This window comes from Chelonoidis abingdonii, chromosome 13 (genome assembly GCF_003597395.2).
Source record: "Chelonoidis abingdonii isolate Lonesome George chromosome 13, CheloAbing_2.0, whole genome shotgun sequence".
In the NCBI taxonomy this organism is placed as follows: domain Eukaryota; kingdom Metazoa; phylum Chordata; order Testudines; family Testudinidae; genus Chelonoidis; species Chelonoidis abingdonii.
The window spans coordinates 17,883,414-17,892,842 of record NC_133781.1 but is presented as its reverse complement, the minus strand read 5'-3'; the positions used below and the strand labels follow the sequence as shown (position 1 = coordinate 17,892,842).

Sequence of the window (9,429 nt, the reverse complement as noted above, 5' to 3'; positions counted from 1 at the left end):
TCGCCGCCCCGAGCCCTGGTCCCGCGGCTCCGGTGGAGCTGCCACAGTGGTGCCTGCGGAGGGTCCGCTGGTCCGCGGCGCCGGTGGAGCTGCCGCAGTGGTGCCTGCAGGAGGTCCACCGCAGCCGCGGGAGTAGCCGACTGTCTGCAGGCACGACTGCAGCAGGTCCACCGGAGCCGCCTGCTGCCCCCTCCAGCAAAATGCCACCCACCAATAATCCTGGTGCCCTAGGCAATTGCCTAGGTCACCTAAATGGAAGCGCCGGCCCTGCATTCAGCTCCACCATTCTGTGGAAACTAAATTTCTGAATCCCTTTTATTTCTTTTGCCTCCTTCAGGTCTGCTCTGTGGCCTAGCTACCTCCAAGTCTCTGACTCATCACAGGGATAATTATAAATCATTACTTAATCATCAGCCAATCAGCTTTGTCCACCTATGAACAATGCAAGAATCTTTTATGCAGGGATAGATTTGAACATATGTAGGATGATCAGATGTCCCGATTTTATAGGGATAGCCCCAATTTTTGGATCTTTTTCTCACATAGGCACCTATTACCCCCCACCCCCGTCCAGATTTTTCACACTTGCTATCTGGTCAGCCTAAACATGTGCCTTATTGTGAAGTGGGGATGTGCAACCATGTGCCCCATAACTTGACTGTTCCCATGGATGGGAAGGGACATTGTTAAAAATCCCTTTTGTCTGACGTGCTCCATCCAAAAGTAACACTGAGATCACTGTTACAAAGATAAGTTGCAGTTTGCAGGCTGCATTTGATAGCCCCTTTTGCGTACATCCCATTCTCACAATCAGTTAATTTCCCTTGTGGTTAGTGCAGGTAAGATGAGGGTAAAAGATTTTCTTTTTAACATAGAAAGATGTGCCTGGGAAAGCAGTAAGGCTGGTGGGAGCAAAGGGGCTGGTGTATTGCCAGAAATTACCTTTACTTCCTTTTTGGAGACTAGCTAGATGCCAAGTTGACCACGCTCTGCCTGGCACCTTTCCCTACCGTAGCAGATATGTGTAGCACCATGTAGTTAGGGCTGAGTTGTCCTGTGCCATGTAACCCCTGTGCTTTAGGGCCTGGCTCTGATCTCAAACGGTGTGAATTAGGAGTTACATTAGGGCAGTTATACTGGTGTGAGACTGGAGGGGGTCCGTTAGGGTGAAAGATGTCCCAATTTTATAGGGACAGTCCTGATATTTGGGGTTCTGCCTTATATAGGTGCCTATTACTCCCCCCCCCCCACCCCCGTCCTGATTTTTCACACTAGCTATGTGGTCACCCTAAAGCTCAGGGACCACGGTCCAGCCCTGGGTGCTGGGCTTTTCCCTGTCCGTGCTCGTGCTGGACGGGGTGCAGTGCAGCCTAGTGGCTATTGCTTCCGTGGGCGCGGATGGAAACGGGGCGAGGCTGGCGGCGTGCTGCGGCCGGCAGGTGAGCCAAAGTACAGCGGGGTGGGCGGGGCCACGTCTTATTAGTATTCATGAGCTGATTAGCATTCACCGTGTATCAATATCAATTAGCTTGTTAATATTCACCGATGTATTAACAGTCAACTCCATTTGAACAGGGCGGCTGCCCTGAGGCCGTATTCATGAGCAGGGCTTGCTGCCTCCTGATTGGCTCGGAGAGGGAGGTGGCCGTGTGAATTATTCATAAGCACGTGGGGCAGACGGGGCTCAAGGAGCCGCGTGGTCACGCCCACTTATTTGCATATCCGGGGAGCCCCGCCCCCTCCGGGAGGTGTCCGGGAAGGAGAGGCGGCGGCGGCGCTAGCGGAGGAGCCCGTGGCCCACGAGCCGGTTGCAGGGGACACTACAGCCCGCGGCCTCCTCCGGGCCCGGCCGGTCCAGCCAGCGCCGCTCAGGTGAATGGGGGGCCATGCCGGGGGAGAGGGGCACAAAGGACCGACACCCCCCTGGTCCGGGGGTGGGGGGGCTGAGGGTCACGGTGCCGGGCGTCACGGTCCTGCGGGGCCCTCACCTGCCCGCGGTCCCGCCCTGGGCCTATGAGCCAAGGGCTCCGGGCTCCGCCGGCGAGCAGGGGGGCTGCGGGTGGGACCGTGGCGAATGGGGCTGGTCCCGCGGAGTGGGACCCCGGGCCGGGGGCGGGCTTGAGGCCGCCCCTGGGGTCAGCCAGGGGCGCGCTGAGCCTCGCGCAACTGTGGGGAGAAACCCTGGATCCCTGCAGTGGGGCTGGGGAGCTCTCCCCTGGGCCTGCCGCTCCTCTTAGGGAGGCCGGGTGAGAGGTGATGGGAAGTTGCCCCAGCAGGTAGGCGCTGGCTGGGGCGGAAATCCGCTCTGGAGGAGGGACTGCAATTGGTTCTCTATCTAAACTGCGTGGATGTGTTTGATTTATAAATCTGTGCTCCTGGCACTTATCTTTGTACCCGTTTTCACTACTTCAGAATACTTGACAGAAACGAATTGCCACAATAACTGACGCTCGCAGAAAGGGCTGGGCTCACTTGCATCATCTGCACAACAAAAGGTCTTGTAGCATGTCTTAGAGGTGAACGAATGTGTCCTCTGACCAACCAGCAACAGGAGCAGATTCCAGAGTGCTGGGACTTTACCCCATAGAACACCCTACCTCTGCTCTCCCCTCCCCCATAGTGCACATCTGCGTTCATACAGCCAGTCTCAGTCACAGAAAATGGTGTTTAGGGAGCGAAATGGCTTCAAAGACAAGCAAGACCCAAATCAAATAGGCTCATTTATTGTCAAGACTAAAATAAATTATAAGTGTATCATGTCTGAGGGAAGGCATAGCTGCCAGATCAGGGGAGAACTTCAGTCCTCAAGCAGATTTGTTTGAGTGAAACCTGAATACTTTGATGTCTGAGTACATTCTGCCGTCTATTTTAGTCATCAGTGGCCTTTTGGCAGGTATATATTCCAGCCAATGGTGTAATAGTCCAGCTAGCAATGTGTTAATGAACTAGGCAAATAATTATTTTTGGTGTCCCTTTCCCAAAGACAAAAGGGTGTCTATCACATGACATACCTGCGTCCATCCCATCTTGCTTCTCCTGTCTCACTCCCATGCTGGAGTGAGGAGCTTGTCCTCTGTAGGGAATGTCTACAATGCAATTAGACATCCATGGCTGGCCCATACTAGCTGACTTGGGTTTGGACTAAGGTGCTGTTTAATTGCTGAGTAGACATTTGGCCAGTCTTCTGGGACTCTCCCACCACACAGAGTGCTAGAGCCTGGGCTCCAGCTCCAGCCCAAATGTCTACACTGCAATTAACAGCCCCTTAACCCAAGTCAGCTGGCATAGGCCAGTTGTGAGTTTTTAATTGCAGTGTAGGCATATCCCTAGGTTGCTAGCTTCTTCCTGCAGCCTGGTGCTCCTGGAGGCGGAGTCCTGAAGGACAGAGTCTTCTGGCTGGCCCTGCCTTGCCACAGCCTGTATTCTTGGCATAGTTTGAAAGCACTGGTACCTTCTGGCCATGTGGCTGCTTGTGGTAGAAATGCTCTCAGAATTGCTACTGTAGGTGGTTGCCTATCCAGCCTATGTCTGAAGCTCCCTCTGGATAATGCTTGAAGCTGGATGCATTTCAGAGTATTGGACGTTATCTTCCTCCAACTTCTGTTAAGATTCCAAGCTTTACGTTTTTGCTCCCAACAGGCTTAATTTACTGCATGTGTTCTTCAGTAGACATGTAAGCAATGACTGCAAGCTTCTCTCCCAGTGGAGTTTCTCCCTTGCACCTATGAGAAACCTCAGCGCTTTGCTGTAGCTTCCCTAGTTTAATTGTTGATTGATTACAGAGTAATTCAGGGTTTACGTTTCCCTGAGGCATAAATATAAATATTAGTTTTGTGTAGGTCGAGTACAGTCATCCGCCCACTTAGTTTTTCCTTCCGGGGCTACCTGGCAGGAGATAGGGGAGCATATAATATTATGTCCTTAGGCACAGGTAATAATGTAATACATTAAATTGAACAAGCTACTTGCCCTCTGACATTCTAAAGTGTCATTGCTGCTAGTAATTTGGCTTTGTAGGTCTTCATCCTTGTTATCTAGGCTCTAAACTTAGATTAAATAGAAATGGTAAATAACTACCTGTTCTTTATCCTTTGGCATGCTCGATTAGTGTATTTGTGTGTTAATCCCTGCTTTTAATGACTAAATCTGGAGTGCGTTCAATTTAAATTTTTCCCCAAACTTGCAGTAAGATTTGTGACAGCTTTTGGAATGCATTTCACATGGTATAGGGCAGGTGCCCTGCAACAACCATTAGGTAGCACAATGGGAATCTATATTCCTGAGTGCTGTTTCATACTGTGCCGCTGACTTCCTGTGTGAGATTGAACAAGTCCTGTAACCTCTCTGCTTCCAGTTCCCCATCTGTAATTGGGTTAATAATACTTCACTTCTGTTTGATGTGGCTTAGGCCTGGTCTGTATATAAAACTTAGGTCGTCGACACTGATAAAGCGCTCAGCGGCGTGAAAAATCCACGCCTGGAGCGCCATAGCTATGCTGACCTAGCCCCTTGTGTAGACACAGCACTGCCACTTTAGCGCTAAAATGTTAGTTGTTCAGGGGTATGAAAACACATACCCCTGAGCGACACAAGTTTTAGTGCTGAAAAGCACCAATATAGACCGTGCTTTATTGCCGGAAGCCACACTCCTGGTGATAAAACTACCACCCCTCATTCGGGGTGGTTATTTTTTATCCATGAGAGAGCTTTCTCTGCAGCGATAAAGCATGACTACACTGCCCCTGTCACAGCGCTGTCGTGGCCGCATTGTAACATGGGCAGTGTAGACATATCCACAGCTAGGTAAGGGGAAGAAAGCTCCCATCAACCTTGCTATCTTTCCTACAAGGACGTGAAAAGTCTCTTCTGTTGCTGTAATCTGCATCTATACTATGAGGTTACAGCTGCCTAACTACAGTGCCATGGATATGTAGCTATAGCATCATAGTGTAGACATGGCCATAATGTTTGTAAAGCAGTTAGAGATTCTCTGATGCATATATATATTAGTGTTACTAGAGTAGAGCCCTTACAGTACATTTCTCAGATTAGATTTCTGAAGTAGATAACAGTACAAAAAGCTTTATGCTCATATGAAGGGTAGGATATGTGGCAAGGGGAGAATGAGTGAAATACCAATAACTGAAAACCCTTGAATTGTGACCCAGCCACTGACAACCTTACCCTCTGTGTAGCCAACTGAGAACGCATCAGCCAATAGGAATGCTATGACTGACAGAGCCCAGGATGAGGATGAGTGCCAGAGGCAGGATATTTGGTGAAATGCCCTGGGCTGTTGAACATCTTGCTTCCGGGGATCAGGATATGCACATCTCACCTTTTACTTTCCAATGTAAGGCTGACCTCTTTGTAGATCAGCTTTTCCCTCTCCCTACAAAAGATTACAGGTGATATCTCCCACCTTCCTACATCTTACACGGCATGATTCCTAGAAACACAATCTTGCCAAAGAAAGAGCAAAGATGGTCCATATGTACAGTGATTTTTTTCCTCAATCTGTGCAGATTGCCCAGATATTATGGTGATAGGCTTTCTAGGCATACATAGATAGAACTGTGTACTTGATCTTCAGAATATTTACAAGATTCCTTCAGCCATGTTGTATGCAGTGTTGTAGCTATGTTGATCCAAGGAGATGAGGGAGACAAGATGGGTGAGGCAGTAACTTTTATTGGACCAACTTCTCTTGGTGAGAGACAAGCTTTCTAGCCTACAGAGCTCTTATTCGGGTCTGAGAAATCTACTTTGTGTGTCACAGATAAATGCAAAATGGAACAGATTGTTTAACATAAGTAGTTAACACACATTTCAAGAGACAGTTCAAAGTGAAATGGCTTGTTAACATCTTTCCAGACATAATGGGGAAGAGAAAAGAGTGGGAGAGGCCCACTAAAATGGGTTACAGATTTTGGTAATAAACTGTAAATCCAGTGTCTGGTCTGTCCATGGTTTTTAGTATCTAGCCAAAATTATGAATGTAAGCTCCTGGGTTCATCTTTTGAAAGTGTTGTGTGGGTTTCCTTTGAGGATGAGGACTGTGAGGTCAGATATAGAGTGATCGCTTTGTGAAAAGTGATTTGGCGTTTTTTGTCTTATTGTTTTTCTGTGAGAGTTCATTTGAGAGCATGACTGTTTGGTTTCATCCATGTTGTTGTTGGGGCATTTAGTGAATTGGATGAGGTGTGCCATATGTTGTGATAGGCATGCGTAGGACCCATGGATCATGAAAAATGTGGTGGGTGGGGGGTGTTGACATCGTAGCATTGGAGATCTGTCTAGAGGTTTTGCATCTGTTCTGGCAGAGCCTGGTGTTGCTTTTAGTTCATGTGTCTTGGTCTGTGGGGAGCTTGCTTCTGATGGTGAGCTTAGAGACATTTGGGTGGTGTTTGAAGGCCAGATGAGTGGGATCAGGAAAGATTTCTTTCAGGGTTTTGTCCCCTTTGAGTATGGGATATAACGTTTGATACCCTGTATGGGTTGCACGGGTGTGGGTGTGTGTGTGTGTCTAGTGTAGTGTAGTGGTTAAGAGCGCCACCCTTTGATACGGGAGACCGCCCTTTGATACGAGAGACCGGGGTTCAAATCCCGGTTGGTCCCCAACTTTCCAGTAGGGGTCCTTGGGCAAAAAGACCCCCTAACGCTTCACCTGCCTACCTCAAATATGAGAGTGACATGAACTAGGAGAGTTATGCCGGCTTGGACGTCGCCTGGATTAACAAGGTCCGCGCCAGATGTTGTTGAGGAACCAGGACAATCTGACGATAAGTGGGCTACAGGAACAAATCATTCATGGACGAGACAAGAGAACCTGGAATTGATGGAATACTACTACAACAGTAGACCTAATGAGAGGGGATATATGAAACGTATGAGGGGACTGTGGATGGACAAAAGACCTACATCCACACTTACTGAGAAACAGCTAGTTACCCAACGCTTCAACATAGTAAAGAGGAAGCTGCTCTCACAGCTTGAGATAGACCAACTCCACATTACATCCAGACTCAAGAAGACCTGGAAGAACAAGTGGATGTGCAGCCCACACCTGAAGCTGAAACTTCACTGCCACCCCCTCCATTGCAGAGCACAGCAGCTGATATGAGGCATAAGATCATGGAGAAACTAGCTACAGTCAATCCTCGAGACCCGATTACCAAGGCTCAGTGGAGAAGTACCATCAGATAGTATGTTAGAAGATGCAATAGAGCCCTCATGACAATCCCTACTACCACCATAACTCAAACCAATGAACTGGTATACGCTACAGCCTCTGTAATCCTGGAGATGCTTGGCTACACGATCAAGAAGAACAACAGTATGTACCCACCCTGGAAAATGAGGTTGGAGGATAAGATCAAGGCGACTCGGAGAGAAGTTAGTCAGCTGGTGGAACTACAGAAGGGTGTAGAGATTAAGGATAAGACTCGGCTACTGAAAAAATACAAGGGCCTGACTCCATCTGAAGCCCTAGAGACTGCTAAACAAAGGCTCACAGCACTGGCTACCAGGCTAAGGAGATACACTAGAGAAGCAGAGGCAAAAAAGTAAATGCCCTGTTCTCCAAAGAACCATCCAAGGTGTACTCCCAACTGCAGTGCAACAACACAATAACAGCAGAGCCACCAGCAGCAGAAACTGAACAGTACTGGAAGAACATATGGGAGAAAGAGAAGACTCATAACACCAGTGCAAAGTGGCTGCAGGACCTGAGAACAGAGCACAGCAATCTCCCAGAACAGAAACCAGTCACCATCACAGTAGAAGACATCCAGCAGCGGGTCAAGAACATGAAGAGCTGGACAGCACCTGGGACCAGACATGATCCACACCTACTGGCTAAAGAAACTAACAGCAGTGCATGAACGCCTAGCAGCACAGATGAACCAGCTGCTAGCAGCAGGCTCCCACCCAAACTGGCTAACACAAGGAAGGACAGTGCTGATCATGAAAGACCCCTGCAAGGGAACAGAACCGTCCAACTACCGCCAATAACCTGCCTCCCCACAACATGGAAAGTCCTATCAGGCATCATAGCCGCCAAGCTACAGGACCATATGGGCCAGTACATGAGCACAGCTCAGAAGGGCATTGGGAACAACACCAGAGGCTCAAAACACCAGTTGCTCATAGATAGAGCAGTCGCCCAAGACTCAAGGTCTAGACAGACCAATCTGAGCACAGCCTGGATTGACTACAGGAAAGCCTACGACTCAATGCCGCACACGTGGATCTGTGAATGTCTGGCGCTATACAAAGTCAACAGGACACTAAGGACCTTCCTCAAGAACTCAATGGGACTATGGAAGACACACACTGGAAGTCAACTCAAGGCAGCTTGCACAAGTGGCCATCAAGTGCGGCATATACCAAGGTGATGCACTGTCCCCGCTGCTGTTCTGCATAGGCTTAAACCCCCTCAGCCAGATAATCACAAGGACTGGATACGGGTACAGGTTCAGGAGTGGAACTACCATCAGCCACCTCCTCTACATGGATGACATCAAGCTGTATGCTAAGAATGAACGAGACATCGACTCGCTAATCCACCTGACGCGGATCTACAGTGAGGATATCGGGATGTCATTCGGACTGGAGAAGTGTGGCCGGATGGTAGTGAAGAGGGAAGGTAGTCAAGACTGATGGGGTGGAACTACCAGCGGGCCACATAGCAGACATACAGACCAGCTACAAGTACCTTGGCGTCCCACAGTCACATGGAAACCACGATGAGGAGGCAAGGAAGACAGCAACATCCAAGTATCACCAAAGGATAAGACAGGTCCTGAAGAGCCAGCTCAGTGGGAAGAACAAGATCCACGCCATCAACAGATACGCCCTGCCGGTCATCAGATACCCTGCCGGTATAGTGAGCTGGCCAAAGGAGGACATGGAGGCTGCCGATGTGAAGACCCGGAAGCTCCTCACAATGCACGGAGGTTTCCACCCCAAGTCCAACACCCAGAGACTGTATACCAGCCGGAAAGAAGGCGGGCGGGGCTTGGTGAGCGTCAAAGCCACTGTCCTGGACGAAACCCGGAACATCCAGGAGTACATCAGTAAGATGGCCCCCAAAGATGAGCTGCTGAGAGAATGCCTGAGGCAGCAGCAGACATGGGAGGAAGACCAAGCAGAAGAAGTGCCATGGCAAGACAAGACCCTGCATGGGATGTACCATCGACAGATAGCTGAGGTGGCTGACATTGGGAAATCCTACCAGTGGCTGGAAAGGGCTGGACTAAAAGACAGCACTGAGGCACTGATCATAGCAGCACAGGAACAGGCACTGAGCACCAGATCCATTGAAGCAGGGGTCTACCACACTAGAGAGGACCCAAGGTGCAGACTGTGCAGAGAGGCCTCAGAGACAGTCCAACACATAGTGGCAGGATGTAAGATGCAGGCAGGAAC

General features: G+C 49.4%; 1 protein-coding gene across 1 annotated transcript in view; it reads left to right on the top strand.

Moving 5' to 3' along the window:
• Positions 1-1,734: 1,734 nt before the first annotated feature.
• Positions 1,735-9,429, top strand: part of LLGL2 (LLGL scribble cell polarity complex component 2) — a 54,892-nt gene continuing 47,197 nt past the window's right edge. Inside the window, exon 1 of the mRNA XM_032792916.2 lies at positions 1,735-1,872. The gene's annotated coding sequence lies outside the window, so the exon portion shown is untranslated. The remainder of the gene's footprint in view (positions 1,873-9,429) is intronic.